This window comes from Lontra canadensis, unplaced genomic scaffold (genome assembly GCF_010015895.1).
Source record: "Lontra canadensis isolate GAN:19392208 unplaced genomic scaffold, GSC_riverotter_1.0 scaffold134, whole genome shotgun sequence".
NCBI classification, from domain to species: domain Eukaryota; kingdom Metazoa; phylum Chordata; class Mammalia; order Carnivora; family Mustelidae; genus Lontra; species Lontra canadensis.
The window spans coordinates 750,261-768,654 of record NW_022631128.1 but is presented as its reverse complement, the minus strand read 5'-3'; the positions used below and the strand labels follow the sequence as shown (position 1 = coordinate 768,654).

General features: G+C 42.5%; 1 non-coding gene across 1 annotated transcript; it reads left to right on the top strand.

Annotated features, from left to right (window-relative positions):
• The first annotated feature begins 17,921 nt into the window (after positions 1 to 17,921).
• Positions 17,922 to 18,025, top strand: LOC116858334. The gene has a single exon (XR_004380893.1). It is a non-coding gene; the product is annotated as a U6 spliceosomal RNA (small nuclear RNA).
• Positions 18,026 to 18,394: the final 369 nt, after the last annotated feature.

The following is an 18,394-nucleotide window of genomic DNA, read 5'->3' as shown; positions in this document are numbered from 1 at the left end:
TTCTGCAAAGAAGACATCCAGATGGCCAACAGACACATGAAAAAGTGCTCCATATCACTCGGCATCAGGGAAATACAAATCAAAACCACAATGAGATACCACCTCACACCAGTCAGAATGGCTAAAATTAACAAGTCAAGAAATGACAGATGCTGGCGAGGATGCGGAGAAAGGGGAACCCTCCTACACTGTTGGTGGGAATGAAAACTGGTGCAACCACTCTGGAAAACAGCATGGAGGTTCCTCAAAATGTTGAAAATAGAGCTACCCTATGACTCAGCAATTGCACTACTGGGTATTTACCCTAAAGATACAAACGTAGTGATCCGAAGGGGCACGTGCACCCGAATGTTTATAGCAGCAATGTCTACAGTAGCCAAACTATGGAAGGAACCTAGATGTCCATCAACAGATGAATGGATAAAGAAGAAGTGGTATATATACACAATGGAATACTATGCAGCCATCAAAAGAAATGAAATTTGCCATTTGCGACGACGTGGATGGAACTAGAGGGTATCATGCTTAGCGAAATAAGTCAATCAGAGAAAGACAACTACCATATGATCTCCCTAATATGAGGGAGAGGAGATGCAACATGGGGGGTTAAGGGGGTAGGAGAAGATTTAATGAAACAAGATGGGATTGGGAGGGAGACAAACCATAAGTGACTCTTAATCTCACAAAACAAATTGAGGGTTGCTGGGGGTAGTGGTGTTGGGGGGGTGGGGTTATGGTCACTGGGGAGGGTATGTGCTATGGTGAGTGCTGTGAAGTGTGTAAACCTGGCGATTCACAGACCTGTGCCCCTGGGGAGAAAAATATATGTTTATAAATAATAAAAAATTTAAAATTAAAAAAAGATGTTAAAAAATGTTAAAAAAAGGAAAAGGGAAAATATTTAAAAATAGAATAAGAAAAAAATAAAATGTATAAAATTTAACTTTGAAAGACTAAAGGATCATGGGAAGAAAGCCATGAATTCTATGTGTTGCTTTCCCCAGCTCTGGAGTTCTGCAGTTCTCATTGATCGATGAACTTGGTCTTGGCTGGATGTTCCTGCTGATCTTCTGGGAGAGATGCCTGTTGTAGTGATTCTCAAATGTCTTTGCCCGAGGTGGAATTGCACCGCCCTTGCCAGGGGCCGGGCTAAGTAATCTGTTTGGGTTCACTCTTGGGAGCTTTTGTTCCCTGAACGCTTTCCATAGAGCTCTGGAGGAGGGGAATGAAAATGGCAGCCTCCCAATCTGCGGCCCCAGAGGAGCCGAGAGCTCAGGGCCCTGCTCCTCAGTGCACCCTCAGAGAAAAGCAGTCAGTCACTCTCTGGCCTCCGGCTGCCCTCTGAGTTCACCTAGCCTGTGACCGAGCATTTGTATCTCTGGCACTCGACCCCATTTGGAGTCTCCAAATCCAGCAGATTCCTGCAGTGTGCTCCCATGACGCTCTTTCCGGAGGAGGGAGGAGGGGGTCTCTCCAGATCTGCTGCTTGTAGGGAAACTGCTCAAAGTGCATGGCCCGACTGTGCCTTGGATCATGGTTTAAGGTAACCCCGAGCTGAGCACTCACTCATCAGCTCTGTCTCTGTAATCAGCTTCCTTGCTCTGATACCTGCGAGCTCCGGAACACTCAGACACCCCCGATCCTTCTGTGACCCCACGGGACCTGAGACCACACTGTCCCTGTGATGGCTCCACCCCCACTTAGTCTCTGGAGCGATGTCCCTCAGTGCAGCAGACTTCTAAATGTTCTGATTTTGGGCTCCACTGCTCTCTCATTTGCTGGGAGCCGCCCCCCGCCCGTGGCCTATCTTCCCGAATGTCGCCTCGGATTTACTTCTTGGCATGTCCTACTTTCCAGAAGGTGGTTGCTCTTCTCTTCCTAGAATTGCTGCTCTTCTTCTCTTCTCTCTCCTGTTGAGTTTGTAGGTGTTCAGAGTGGTTTGATAACTATCTAGCTGAACTCCTGGGACCCAATGATATTTAGGTCTCCTACTCCTCTACCATCTTGCTCCTCCCCGCTGAGGGAAACAACTTGCACTTTGTAACTGGACAGGAATATCATTTGGTGACAGAGAAGGGTAAAAAAAATGGAGGCTGGTGGCATGACCCTAGTACAGGCCCGCCATCACTCTTGAGGAAACTGCTTCAATCAAACAGCTCCTTGCCCATCTAGCAGGGATGCTTTCCCTATGGAGTCTCATCTTCCAGCTCTGTCTGCTTATTTCTTTCCAACTACTGGTTTGTCTCCCCAGTCTCTATCTTCGCAGTACACAGGGCTCCTATTTTTTCAGTTTTATTGAGATATATTTGACATGCGAACATTGTGTAAATTTTTAAAAATTATTTTATTTCTTTAAAAGATTTTATTTAGTTATTTGACAGAGAGAGAGAGAGAGAGAGAGTGAGCACAAGCAGAGGGAGCAGTAGAGGCAGAGGGAGAAGCAGGCTCTCTGCTGAGCAGGGGGCCTGATGTGGGATTCGATCCCAGGGCCCTGAGATCATGACCTGAGCCGAAGGCAGATGCTTAACTGACTGAGCCACCCCAGTGCCCCAAACATTGAGTAAATTTAAGGTGTACATTGTGATGACTTGATACAGGCACATATTTGGTACCTGTATGTATTGCAAAATGTTTACCCACAAGGCCAGTTAACACATCCTTTACCTAACATAATTACCATTTAGTTGTTTCATTGAGACCATTAAAGCTCTACTCTCAAAGCGAGTGTCAAGTACACAACACTGTATTGTTCAGTATAGTCACCATGCTGCACATTAGCTTCCCAAAACTTTCTCATCTCATGGGAGCATCTTTTCATTATTTTTTAAAGGTTTTATTTATTTACTTGGAAGAGATCACAAGTAGGCAGAGAGGCAGGCAGAGAGAGAGGGAAGCAGGCTCCCCACTGAGCAAAGAGCCCAATGCGGGGCTCGATCCTAGGACCTTGAGATCATGACCTGAGCCAAAGGCAGAGGCTCAACCCACTGAGCCACCCAGGTGCCCGTCATTATGTTATTTTTAACTGCTGCAGGGAAATTGCCATTCATAGCTTTCCTTAGTCATAGCTTCTGTTCTCTCATCAGAGCCACCAGCTGTCCAATTATTTTGGTATTCCCCAGTTAAATTTCTCAGATTGGAATATGACCCAGCAAACTTCTTGGTAGGCAAAATCCTAGATTGTTGGCCTGACTGTGGATTGTTGCTTTTGGCTCAGAGGAATCCCTGACCTTCAGTCTAAACATATGTGGCTAACAGGCCATCATGGAGCCTAAGGAAGCAAGCACAAGGGCTGTCCCTTGAATGGGAGCTGTGGGTGGGACCCATAGTACACTCGGCATGTAGATACAATGTCCCAAGACTCCAAGGGATGCCCAGGTGGCTCCGTCGGTTAAGTATCTGTCTTCAGGTCAGGTCATGATCCTGGGATCCTAGGATCAAGCCCTACATCAGGCTCCCTGCTCAGTGGGAAGCCTGCTTCTCCCTCTCCCCCTGCCTGCTCCTCTCCCTGCTTTTGCTCTCTCTCTTTCTGTCAAATAAATAAATAAAATCTTAAAACAAAACAAAGCAAAGTCCCATGACTCCTGGCATTCAATGAACTCACTGGCTCAGTTACTATTTACCTACCATCCCATGGATATTTTGTATCTCTTCTTTCCTTGGCTTTAATTAAGTGTCTTAGAAATTTTGAAAGCTTACAAAGGAGTAGGGAAGTAACTGGCTGATCTGCCGGGCTAAGAAATGTTCTCATTGGCTCTGGATGTGACATTGCTGAGCAGGAGGCTCATACAACAGCTGTGTAATACCTTAAAGCTTGCTCATGGACAGCAGAGAGCTTCTTTCCAGGTCCACAGACCACAGAGGACTCTGTCTCTGTTCTTCTAGGGTGTACTTTCCCACCACAGGTAAAATCTGTAGACCCTCTTTGGTGTTGTGAGTTTGTCATTAAAGATATGTAGTAAAACGTCAGATCAGGTGTCAAAGACCTTGACAATTACAAGGATAGCAATTCAGATTTTGTTTTTGTTTTCAACTAAGCAGTCATCTAACTTCGGCTCTTAGAATTTATGAACAAAATGATGATTGAGTACCAACTAGACACCAGGTACTGGGCACTGGGGATATATTAGTGAGTGAAATGGACAACTTCTGGCTCTCCTGGAGCTTATGTCCTTGGGCTGTAAACAAACATGAATCATGTCAGGTGGGGATAAGTGCCGCAGTAACTAAGCTTCAAGGATAGCCCTTGTTACCATCCGTTCCTTTCCACCCTGTGCCTGTGTGCTGTTCTTCCCACTGAGCTCTGGGGTCTCTTTTCTCTCTCCTCTGTCTAGGCTGGCCTTGTTTCCTTCCTTGACAACAAGTATGTTGCACAAGAGTTGACATATTAATTCTGGGTCTCGCTTTTAAAAAGCCTGGCAATTTTCACTTCAGCTAAGGTAAAAGCCAGCTCCCAAGTAAGAAATCCAACTGTCCCTGAGGCCATCCCTCCATGAGAAACTCCAAGCTTGCCATGTGGTGGTGAGTCCCTCATGCAGGACAACCGAGGAACCCGGATGATAAAAAGAAGTGAGGCCAACTCCCAGCCATTACATCCATCCCAGCAAAGGCTCTAGAATGCCTCGATCTCCATCTTCCCAAATTTTGAGTAATTAAAAGGGTGGTTGTTTTAAGCCACTAAGTTTTGGGGGTGCTTTTTTGTGTAACAGTGGACAGCTGCGACAAATGTTCAGGAGAAGAGTAAATCAGGATAAAGTAAGGTGGAGAGGCAGGGGTCCTATTTTAGAAAGAGTAGTCAGGCATGGCCCCTCTGATCAGGAGACATTTGAGCAGAAACCTGAGGGCAGTGAGGGACCAGACCATCTGGCTATGTGGAGCAAGTGTATTGCAGGCAGAAGCAACAGCAAAATGCTGGCACTAAAAGGCAGAAAATGTTTGGAATGTTCTAAGAACGACACAAAGGCCAGTGTAGGTCGAGCACAGTGAGCGAGAAGGTTAACAAAAAATCCAGGCACAAAGGGAGCCGGCACCAGCTCAGGTAGAAACATGACATGGACTCGAAGGAAGTCTTGAGCAGAAGTGTGACTTGATCAGATTTACATGTAATAAGCGTCACTTTGGAGTGAAGAACGGATTGTGGGGAAGGCAACAAGGAAGCTGGGCAACCAGTTAGAAGGCTGTTCTGATCATCCAGGTGAGAGATACTGGCTTGGATCAGGAAGGTAGCTGTGGAAATAAACTGGCTTTTGGTTTTATTTTGAAGGTAGAGCCAGTAAGATGTACTGATGAACTGAATTAAGACAGAGAAAGAGAGGGGATTCAGAGGTGATCTCAGCACTTGACCGAACAAGGTTGCTGTTTACTGAGATGGTGAAGAATAAGTAAGGAGCACACGTTTGGACAGAAACGTCATGAATTTCGTTCTGGAAGTGTTTAGTTTGAGGTGTCTATTAGACATCTAAAGGGGTTGAATATGTGAGTCTGGGGTTCAGGAGAGCACTCATGGCTGAGCTGTTATGGTTGAGGGCTACTTATTATGGTAATTTGAGTCACAGTATTTGATGAGATCAGCTAGGGTGGAACATAGCTAGAGAAGACAAGAAGTCTGAAGAGGTAACCTTGGGGAATATGAGAAAGAACCAGTGACAAAAACTGATAATGGATGGGGTAAGCACCTTCCACCCTATTCAACCCACTCACTAGACAAAAAAACCCCAGACAACATCGATAAAACAACAGAAGACTCTGGGAGATGGAGAAGAGGTAGACTGATCAGAAACCTCAGAACTTAATGAACAACCCAGTGGTGAGTCCCCCTGTGTGTTTTTTTTTTCTTTTTTAATCTTGTATATAAATCATGGCCTGGGCAATTCAGAGGCCCAAAAGTCCAGACATGTTAATGGGTACAGACAAAAAAATACCCAAAAGAAAGTCCTCTTGCTCTTGCCAAAGGACCAGGAAAAGGGTGGGTCAGCAGGCCAGAAACATTTCGATTATACCTCCTGCTCATTTCCAGGTGAACACCACAAATGAAGCCACACCCTTTTCCCTCTCACTTAGAGAGTGAAAGGAAGATTACTGAGAAAAGGGAGCTTAAAAAAAAGGATTTTTAAAATTATAAAATCCTGGGCAGAACTCCGAGCAGCCCATGCATGAATAAGAGAGGGAAAATAGATTAAAAAATAAGGACCAGAGCCTCAGGGACCCGTAGGACAATAACAAAATTTAGTAGAAGTCATAAACGTAAAAAATTAAGTCGTTGAACAAATCCTAACAGGATAAACCCAAAGAAATCCACAATCAGACACATCATAAGTACATTTCTGAAAACCTAAGACAAAGAAAAATTTTGAAAGCAGTCAAAGAGAAACAATGCATTACCTATAGGTAGCATTCATAGATTAATCTGTAATTGCCAAGAACTCTAAACAAGTCAAATGTCCTTTAACTGGCAAATAGATAAACTGTGGTACATCCATTTAATGGATTACTAATCAGCCGGAAGAAGGAATATGCTCTTGATATATATAAAGACTTGAATACTTTTTTCCCCTCATGTTACAAGGTATTATGCTGAGTGAAGAAAAGCCAACCACAAAAGATTCTATTTATATTATACTCTTGAAATTACAAAATTTTAGAGATGAGAAAATATTCGTGGCTTCCAAGGGCCAGGAATAGGGTTTGACTATAAAAAAGAGGGTTCTTTTCAGCAACAAAACAGTTCTGTGTCCTGATCGAATTGGTTACGTGAATCTATACTATACATCCCACCCCCTCAAAAGAAACACATGGAAGATGGGGCGCCTGGGTGGCTCAGTTGATTAGGCACCTGATTCTTGATTTCAGCTAAGGTCATGATCTTGGGGTCATGAGATCGAGCCCAGTGTCAGGATCCATGCTCAGTGGGGAGTCTGTTTGGGATTCTCTCTTTCCCTTTCTTTCTGCCTCCTCCTCCTCCTCCTCCTCTCTCTCTCTCTTTCTCTCTCAGATAAATAAATAAGTCTTAAAAAAACACATACAAGACTTCTCTGTAGTTTTCTTGTATCAATGTCAGTTTCCTGGTTTTTGTTTTTGTTTTTAGTTCCCTAGTTTCCATTATATACTATGATTATGTCAGATGCTATCATTAGGGAAAACCGGGTGAAGGGGATGTGGGACTCTCTGTAGAATTTTGCAGTGACTTGTGAATTCTAAATTATTCCAAAATAAAAAAGATTAAAAAGAAACTGATAAGGAATAACCAGCAAAGTAGGAGAAGAGTTCAGAGGCCAAAGGATGTCTTTCAGACAGAACAAGGTGACCATGGGATGTGGTTACATGGAGGCCACTAAGGACTCGGACAAGAAGAATGTCTGTAGAGAAGTAGGGACAAAAGCCTTACCAGAGTATGTGTAAGAGAGCTTGGGGAGAAAGGAAGTGGAAACAATGAGTATAGTGTGGAAAAAAGTTAAGATTCTTTTTGTTAAAAAAAAAAACAGACAAACCAATAAACCCAAACTTAGTAATTTCTGTCTCTCACAGTTGTTTTCATGTTACATAATCAATTCTAAGTCACCATTAAATTTTCATAAAACACCTGATTATTTAACTTTGTAAGTAGGCTCTGGTGTTGTAAAATATATGATGTTTTCCTGCCTTGTTTTGTAGCTCTGTTTTTAAAAATAAAATTATGTCACTCTGAGGGCCTCTGAGGGATAAATTATACTACTTGTTAACAACCACGGCATCGAGGGACTGTGTATGAAGAGAAGATGGAAAAATAATGCAGCAGATTAATTACTAATGTGACACATCTGAATGTTTTCAGCTCTCAGACGGCAGTAATGATCCTATCTCCTTGACTACCGGCGCTTGTTCATGTTTGTCGTCAAAAATAAAAATGAAGAGACTTGCAGAAGTGTAAGCGGGAATGGTAAATAGATAATTGTCTTTCCTCTGCAAAAACAAACAAACAAACAAACAAACAAAAAAACCCCACTGGAAGGCCCCCCATCACAACAGTACGATTTGTTACAAACAAATAAATGATATACATTAAAGACAAAGCCCTTAGAAATAGCAGAACTAAGAGATTCGGATGGCCCTTTCAGAAAAACAAAAAACGAAAAACAAAAAACAAACCAATTAACTGAGATCCCAACTATAACATTTATCTTGGGGGAGGTGGGGAGTCAAAAACGAAAAAACCATAACCGAAGAATCGGGTTCAATGCTTTCTGTGATTCTAGCTCATCGGGGTCCTGGGATGACTTCACCACATTTTCATAGTAAATGGAGTTAACGAATGCCCGAGGCACTGTTCTTTCTTTTCTTTCCTTTTTTTCCAGTTTTATTGAGATATAACTGACATACTGCTTAAGGTGTATAACGTGTGGATTTGATACACTTGTGTATTGCAAAATGATTACTGCTGTAGTGTTTGTTAATACCCAAAGTTCTGTTCTTAAGGAATGAGAGGTTGACACCAATCCATGTGTGGTTAGCAGTTCTGTTCATTTATATCCCACCACAAGCAAGTTTATTTACTCTCTTGCTGACTCATTCATCCATTCATGTATCCAACAATTATCTATTGACACTGGGGTCACAAGAATGGACAGAGTATGGTCTCTGCTCTTCTCACAGAGACTACCTTCAATAGGAAAAGCATAAACAAACAATTACAAGACAGTATAATAATAGTAATTATTATTTTTCCACTACCACTACCACTGACTGTGTGCTGTCTATGTGCTAGGCGCGATCTTAAATTCTCGTCATGCATCCTCTTGGGGAATTCCCACTACGGTCTTGTGCCTTGTGAGCTAAGTTTTACTATTATTCCTGTTTCAAACATGAGAAAGATAAAACCAAGAGAGTTTTGGTAACTTAACCAGAGTCATGCAATTTGGACAATGCCAGGGCTATCTTAACTCCAATGTCAAGTGCACAGTAAAACAGCATCTGAAGCCTAGGGGCTTAGGTAAGATTTTCTGGACTGGGGAGTGTTAGCAGGAGGTGACTTTAGAGAGATAACCTATCAAGCCCTTTAAGGATTTAGGACTTTATCCTGAGGTCATTTAGGGGCTTAATACAAGTACCATTTAATTGCTCATGATTCTGTTGGTTAGGAATTTGGGCAAGACTCCTCTCTGCCTGGTGTCAGCTGGCAGTCCCACAAAGGCTGAAGGATCCCAGATGGCCTCACTTGCTCGCATGTCTGGGACCTTGGTGGAGGCTACGGCTGGATGCCTCCATTCTCCACCATATAGCTTCCAAAAGGGCAAAACTGAAGACTTCAAGTCCTCTTAAGGCCTAGGCCTTGAACCGTCACAGTACCATTTGTTTCACATTCTATTGGTCAAAGCAAGTTACAAAACCAGACAAGATTTAAGGGGAGAGAAGTGTGCTTCCCCTCTTGATGGGTGGAGTTGAAAAATTGCATTGAAACCAGGCATTCAGGATGGAAGGAATTGTTGTGGTCATCTTGGGAAACAGTCAACCACAACACTGCTGTGTTTTGTTTTTTTTTAAGATTTTATTTCTTTATTTGAGAGAGAGAAAGAAAGAGGGAGGGAGAGCAGGAGTGGGATGGAGGGCAGAGGGAGAAGGAGAAGCAGATTCCCCACAGAGCAGGGAGCCTGATGGGGGCTTGATCCCAGGACCCTGAGATCATGATCTGAGCTGAAGGCAGATGCTTCAACGACTGAGCCACCCAGGTGCCCCAACACTGCAGTGTTTTAAGAAGGGGTGCTGCTTGCAGGAAGGAGGAAGAAGGGTCCTGCAGTGACCTGGACGACAAGTTGGGTGGCCAGAATTAAAGCACTGTTCTTCACCTGGTTGACGACCAGATTTGCCTGGAGGAGCTTGTTAAAAATAGAGATTCCCCAAACCTATCACAGACACATTGAATCAGAATCCCTAGGTGTAAAGCTGAAAATATACATTTTAATGCTCTTTCCTTCAACAGGTATTTTATTGAACACCTGCTTTGTGCAACCACCATTCTGTGCTCCAAGGATAAGGTAGTGAGTGAAACAGACAAGGGCCCTGATATCTCCTGAAGGCAGGGAGTAAGGTAAGAGAGATGGACAAAAACTAAATGGACAGCTAAATAAATGAGTAGCTTTGTGGATTCTGTACCAAAATCATTCTTTTCAGAAGGAAAACAATTAAATACTGTGAAATTTTAATGAGTAATTGAGAATACAGCTGGAGATGGAAAGAATGAACACATATGTGAAGATTCTTTATTACAGCATTACTTGTAGTAGCAATAGATTTGTTAAAAGCAACTTTATTGGAATGTAATTTAGGTACAATAAACTATACTCATCCAAAGTAGACAATTCCATGAATTTCAATGGACATCACATCCCCTTATTTCTGTCTCCCATCCCCAAGCAACCACCTATTTGCTTTTGCATCCAATTCTTGATTTTGGCTCAGGTCATGATAACAGGGTCATGAGATCGAGCCCTGCATCAGGCTCTGCACTGGGCATGGAGCCTGCTAAAGATTCTCCCCTCCTCCCTCTGCCCCACCTCCCTTGCTCGCACATGTACTCACAAGTGCTCTCTCTCTCTTTCTCAGTAATAAAGAAAGAAAATCTTTAAATAAATATTATCTTGAAATATTTAGACTTCTACACAAATGAAATCATATAGTATACAATAGCAATGGATCTTTAAACAACCTGAATGAACAGCAATTGTGTATTTTGTGGTAACTTTATTCAATGAAATACTGTGTAGCCATGGGAATGGGGAGTCAGCTTTTTATGTACTAATTTGGAGTGATTTTCTAAAGCTATTGGTAGGTGGAAAAGGCAAAAGGCATATGCAGAACAGGGCATAGAGTGCACTGCCATTTATATAAAGAGAATAAAGAAAAAATATCCATATGTTTGTTTGTATGTGCATAGACTATCTCTGAAAAAAGCTGGCAATGCATGTTGCTTCATGGGAAGAGAACTGGGTGTCTGGAAGACAGGAGTAGGAAGGAGACTTTTCACTAAAAATCATTTGGTTCCTTTTGAATTTTGTACCTATTCAAAGGACAACTAAAATTTAAAATTTTTAAATCATAATAAGTACGATGATTGAGAAATTACCCCCAAACTTGGCAGAAGACTGTAATGTCAAATAAAAGGCCATAAGCTTCAAATATTTTTTTATTTTTTCAAAGACTTTTAAAATTTATTTCAGAGAGAGATAAGTGGGGAGAGGGGCAGAAGGAGAGGGAGACTTTCTTAAGCAGACTCAAGCTGAGTGCAGAGTCTGATGTGGGGCTCGATCTCATGTCCCTGAGATTATGACCTGAGCCACAACCAAGAGCCAGCCACTTAACCTACTGAGCCACTCAGGTGCCCCTTCAAATATTTTTTTTAAAGTTTTTACTTATTTATGAGAGAGAGAGAGAGAGAGAACATGCAGCAGGGAGGAACAGAGGGAAAGAGAGAGAGAGAGAATACTAAGCAGACTTCATGCTAAGTGTGGAGCTCAACTCGGCCCCAGTCTCAGAACCCTGAGACTATGACCCGAGCCAAAACCAAGAGTCAGACTCTCAAGCAACTGAACCACCCAGGTGCCCCAGCTTCTAGTATTCTAATTAAACTTGGTTAAAGTTATATTAAAGCCAAGAAACCACATGTCTCAATTATCAACTAAAGAAAAAAACCCCAAGAAAAAAACTATAAATAAAGAAGTTGAGGATTGGAATTAAACAAGTTGATCCCAAAATTCATATGGTAAAAAGCAGCCAGAAAATCTGGGGAAAAAAAAAGAAAAACCTAAATGTGAGACAAGAATCCATCAAAATCCCTGAGGAGAATGCAGGCAGTAACCTCTTTGACCTTGGCTGTAACAAGTTGCAAGATACATCTCTAAAGGCAAGGGAAACAAAAGCAAAAATGAACTATCAGGACTTCATCAAGATGAAAAGCTTTTGCACAGCAAAGGAAACAGTTGACAAAACCAAAAGACAACCAACAGAATGGGAGAAGATATTTGCAAATGACATATCAGATAAAGGGCTAGTGTCCAAAATCTATAAAGAGCTTCTTAAACTCAACACCCAAAGAACAAATAACCTGATCAAGACACAGACAGAAGACATGAACAGACATTTCTGCAAAGAAGACATCCAAATGGCCAACAGGCACATGAAAAACTGCTCCACATCACTTGACATCAGGAAATACAAATCAAAACCACAATGAGATACCACCGCACACCATTGAGAATAGCTAAAATTAACCAGTCAGGAAACAACATATGTTGGTGAGGATGCAGAGAAAGGGGAACCCTCCTACACTGTTGGTGGGAATGCAAGCTGGTGCTGCCACTTTGGAAAATGGTATGGAGGTTCCTTAAGATGTTAAAAATAGAGCTACCCTATGACTCAGCAATTGCACTATGGTGTATTTACCCTAAAGATACAGATGTAGATAAAAGAAGGGGCACCTGCACCCCAAAGTTCATAGCAGCTACGTCCACAACAGCCAAACTATGGAAGGAGCTGAAATGTCCTTCAACAGATGAATGGATAAAGAAGATGTGGTCCGGGGCACCTGGGTGGCTCAGTAGGTTAAGCCTCTGCCTTTGGCTCGGGTCATGATCTCAGGGTCCTGGGATCCAGTCCTGCATCAGGCTCTCTGCTCAGCAGGGAGACTGCTTCCCCCCTTCTCTCTCTCTGCCTGCCTCTCTGCCTACTTGTGATCTCTCTGTGTCAAGTAAATAAATAAAATCTTAAAAAAAAAAAAGAAGATGTGGTCCATATACACAATGGAATATCACTCGGCCATCAGAAAGGATGAATACCCATCATTTACATCAACATGGACCGGACTGGAGGGGATTATGCTAAGTGAAATAAGTCAAGCAGAGACAGACAATTATCATATGGTTTCACTCATATGTGGAACATAAGGAATAACACAGAAGATCATAGGTGAAAGGGAGCGAAAACTGAATGGGAAGGAATTAGAGAGGGAGAAAAACCATGAGAGACTCTTGGCTCTGGGAAGCAAACTGAGGGTTGCAGAAAAGGAGTTGGGTGGGGGGTTGGGGTACCTGGGTGATGGGCATTAAAGAGGGCATGTGTGGTGATGAACACTGAGTGTTATACTCAACTAATGAGTCATTGAACACAACAGCAAAAATGAATTATGTACTCTATGCTGGCTTGTTGAATTTAAATTTTTAAAAATGCTTAAAAAATCTGAAAAAACAAAAACAAAGTCAAAAAACAAAGAAGAGCAACAATAGGGGACCAGAACCATAAGATTTTTTTCCAGAACCATAAGATATTAAAACATAAAGCCTTAAGGGTGAAACTAGCATATCAAGAGACAAACCAATGGAATAGAAGAAAAAAATCCAGAAATGGAAATTAATACATAATGAAAGTGATATCTTGAACCAGTAGAAAAAGAGATGGACTTAGTGGGGTGCCAGGCGGAGATCTGGGATACCTCCCTCATGGGTTGCTTGTTACAGAGAACCAAAAACAATAGTAAGATTGACTTAATCAACCTGCTTTTTAAAAAAAATCATAATCAGGCATCATTGATTGTAAGCAATGTCAATGATAAAATAATAAAATTCTCCCTCCACTCCAGTGGCCAGGTGGACTGTTCCCACCTGCACCTTCTTTGGAATTCTGCTGAATGGGCTCTTTAATACATTATGTTGGGACAACTAGGTAGTGTCACAGAAAAACAAAGAAAATGACTCAAATAGAGGTTAAAAGCTTTCTACAGCTCTCGTGCCCCAGGAAGCATCTCAAAACAAGATTGGAACTGCTCTAGGGCAAGGAAAAGAGTATGTGACTTTGGCATTGTCTCGGGTTGCAATTTTCTTTCTCTGGAACCGCTGCAAAACTTTCCATTGGAATAGTTGAGAGAGGTCCAGCTTTTTAGTTCTTTTTTGGGATGGTCAATGCAGTGGGCAATCTCAGTTTGACAGTTCTGTGTGTATGTGTGAGCATAAGATAGAGACAGAGAAAGTGAAACAGAGGTGGGGGCAGAGAGAGAGAGAGAGAGAGAATCTTCAATCAAACCAAGGAATAAATGCTCTCTACTTGACACCTTTTAGATCAGATTGGGTCATGAGCCCACTTCTGGAACAATCAGTCTCCAGGGAGAAATGATGGGTTGCTTGATTGAAGCGGGGACTTTACATCCCTGGAGAGAGCAAAAGGATTAGCACAACTGGCCTAGGCTTCTCAGGACTCACCCTTCAACTTGGATCACCATCACACAAATTACATGGGCTGAAGAACAAGAGGCAGGATACCTAAATAAAAGTCAAGAAGCTGGGGCGCCTGGGTGGCTCAGTGGGTTAAGCCGCTGCCTTCGGGTCAGGTCATGATCTCAGGGTCCTGGGATCGAGCCCCGCATCGGGCTCTCTGCTCAGCGGGGAGCCTGCTTCCTCCTCTCTCTCTGCCTGCCTCTCTGCCTGCTTGTGATCTCTCTCTGTAAAATAAATAAATAAAATCTTTAAAAAAAAAAAGTCAAGAAGCTGGGCGAGGGACAGGTACTGGGTGTGTAACCAAGAGCGACATCATATATGCTTATCACAAAATGAGTCACACATGTGACTCACTATTGCAACAAACTTTTAAAACGTTCTTACAGTTTTATAAGTAAATATAGGGACCTGAGAAGGCAAAAGAGCACGGCGTTTAAAGGCATGACTGCCAGAGTTCGAATCCCAGGAACCTTGTGGTCAATGTTCTCGATGTTCACTTTCCCATCATGTTAAATGATGATGGTGACGATGATGGAGACAGTATGGGAAGCTACAGATTTCCTGGGATTGTTGCGAGGAGTACATGAGAGGACGGACACTAAAGCAGAGTACAGGATAAGGGCTCAGAATCACCGTTAACTCATTGACCAATGACTGGAGCTTTTGTGAGACCGAATTTGATTAATAATCGTTTTCATCATGTTAGGATCTGATAGTATTTCCTGAGATGTTTCCCACCGATCCAGCCGACTAACGGATGTTCTCCTCTGGTGGCATCTATGTGTGTCAGTAAGAACAACTGAACATTCCTATCCCCAGACTCCTGTGGCAAGAAAGGTGACAATGCGTGGGCTGATCTGCCCAGCTCCACCACTGGAAAGGATCAAACCTATGATAGCATTTTCATGATCACGTTGACCAAAGACCTCCTTTCCTCACTTTTCAGGGCAACGTCTCTAGCTTGACTCTCCTCTTACAAGGGTGGGTAGGCTCTAGGTCCCAGCAGAGCTTAAATGTTAGGGAACTTTCACTTGTTTCTTCAATTTAGAGAGGTCTCCACGTACCCGTGGATATTTCACTGACCCCTTGCCTGTAACTGAGCGTAATGTCTCCCCTCTACTTCTGACCCGAGAAGAATGCAGCAGAATGCAGGGACCACCAAGGGGACCAAAGCCACTCCCCTTCGTCTACGGCTTCAGCTCCTCCCATTCTTTCAAACAATGATCAGCGTTTTCTTGTTTTTTAATAGCAGTGTTACTTATTTAATTTTTACTTTAATTATTTTTATTAACATATAACATATTATTTGCCCCAGGGGTACAGGTCTGTGAGTCGCTGGGTTTATAAATTTCAGAGAACTCACCATAGCACATACCCTTCCCAATGTCCACAACCCAACCACCCTCTCCCTACCCGCCCCCACAACCCTCAGTTTGTTTTGTGAGATTAAGAGTCTCTTATGGTTTGTCTCCCTCCCGATCCCATCTTGTTTCATTTTTTTCCTTCCCTACCTCCCAAACCCCCTACTCTGCCTCTTAAATTCCTCATATCAGGGAGATCATATGATAATTGTCTTTCTCTGATTGACTTATTTCGCTCAGCATAATACTCTCTAGTTCTATCCACATTGTTGCAAATGGCAAGATTTCATTTCTTTTGATGGCTGCATAGTATTCCGTTGTATGTATATACCATATCTTCTTTATCCATTCATGTCAACTGTTAGACAAATGAGGATCCAAGACAGATCCCTTAGAAGACCTTCATTCACCACAGATTGCCACCGTTTGTTCAGATTAGACCTTTTATGGTCAGGGCAAATCCTGAAATCATCACCATTTGAAATCTGGCTTCTTCCTTCTGTACTGCTCGGTTCACAGTGTAATCTGATTCTCCATAATCACAAGAAAGCGACTATCTTTCCCAAGGCTAAATTCCCAGAACATGACTTGTGCTTTTCCATCAACTTTGACGCCTATCTTCTCAATTCTTACATCACCCTTAACAATAGTATTTCCAGTGCCACTGACCACACCTGTCATGACAGGACTTCGTAACAGGACAGGTGACTGTAGTGTATGGGGTTTGGAGACAATAAGTCCAATGTGAAGTGGACAAAGCAGGAAGCCGGGACAGGGCAGGGGAGGTGAAAGAAACATTTAATAATGTGTAAAGATATAGTCAGCAACAGTGAATTTCATTTTATTTTTTTTAAGATTTTTTATTTATTTATTTGACAGAGAGAGAGATCACAAGTAGGCAGAGAGGCAGGCAGAGTGGGAGGGGGAAGCAGGCTCCCTGCTGAGCAGAGATCCTGATGTGGGGCTCGATCCCAGGACCCTGAGATCATGTCCTGAGCTGAAGACAGAGGCTTAACCCACTGAGCCACCGAGGCTCCCCAGCAACAGTGAATTTTAATCCTTTACCTCCAGTGTGTGGGCTTGAACATTTATGAGTTTTCACTTTTGCCTAACAAATTAGTTTCATCTGTAAACACAAAATCTACTCTCCATTCTTGGCTCACCTCACTTCAAAATAACCCAAAAGTCTGTAAACTAATTCTTGTTTTATTTGTATAAATTTTATTTTCTTAAAAAATGTATTTATTTGGAGAGAGAGAGAGAGAGAGCGTGCACAAGCAGAGAGTGCAGCAGGCGGAGGGAGAAGCAGGCTCCCTGCTGAGCAAGGACCACCCCCATGTGGGACTCCATCCTAGGACCCTGGGATCATAACCTGAGCCAAAGGCAGATGCTTAACCAACTGAACCACGCAGATTTCATTTTTACGTCTGTGTTAACAACAAACGATGTTGTTTTATGTGGGAATGTTTTCAAAACACTTTAGAAACATTTTGAGTATCAAAGAACATCTGGTATTTTATGTATTACCTACAATCCAACTTATTTGAATGTAATATAACAGCCTCCAGGGAGATAATGAGAACTTTAGACATTTTGGGACTTTTCTTTTGTCCCTTTGCAAATGGAAGTGCCCAAGTATGGAGAGGAGATTTTTTTTTTCTCTGTATTTGGGCAAGGCAAGTGAAAGTATGGTGTAATCTGCACACAGGTTCACTAAAAGTTCTTTCTTTTGAAAACAGGACAGAGGGGAAAATATGGGGGAAAGAAAAGCTAAGTAGTTGAAAGTCTTATCCCAGTGTGAATGATGGGATAGAAAGAGCTAACCCTTGGGATAGGGACCCAGGTCCATAGATGCATTGATGACTACAGCCAGCAGATGGCAGCAGGGGGCCACGTCGGGAGAATTCACCCACATGGAAAAGCCCTAGTTGGACCTTTGGGCCCAGCCACTGGCATCTACTGGGAATTGGTAGAAGATATGATGCATTTCCCTGTAGAAAACAAAACAAAAAAACACCAGGGTCAGAGTCTTCCAGAAGCCCAGGGTTAGAGTCTGGCCTCGAAAATGAAGGGCCGGCATAGCACAGTGATGACAGTCAGCAATATTATAAACTTCAACGTGGCTAACAGACTAGATCCCAATTGTCCTCACTGCAGAAAAGAAAGGATAATTATGTGGGTAGAGGTGTTAGCTAACACCACAGTAGTAATCATACTGCAGTATATAAATGCATCAAATCAACATGTTGTACCCCTTAAACTGACACGATGTTGTATATTTCAGTTATATTTCAAAGAGTATTTAAAAAAAGAATAAATACAATGAAGGGTGCTCATTTCTGCAGCACATGTACGAAAATTGGAATGATAGAAGATTTAGCATGACCCCTGCACAAGAAGGACACGCAAACTCATGAAGGGTTCCATATTGAATGCAAAGATACAATGAAGGACTCAGAGCCCTTGGTTGCCTTCGTCTGCAAGATGAAGAGGGGAAGGGAAACACAGGAATGAAGGCACAGAAGTGGGAGGAGGGTAAGTCTGTGACATACAGATGACAGTGGAGTGTAGGAAGCAGGTCAGAAAGGGTGGGGATCATTTCTTTTTGTGTGACCTGGCTGTGGCGCTGATTTTAATACACTCTAAGAATAAGTGGAAGCAACCCAAATGTTTGTCAATGGATGAATGGATAAACAAAATACGGTGTCTACGTACGGTGGAATATTACTTGGCTTTAAAAGGGGAGGAAATTTTGGGGCGCTTGGGTGGCTCAGTGGGTTAAACATCCAACTCTTGATTTCA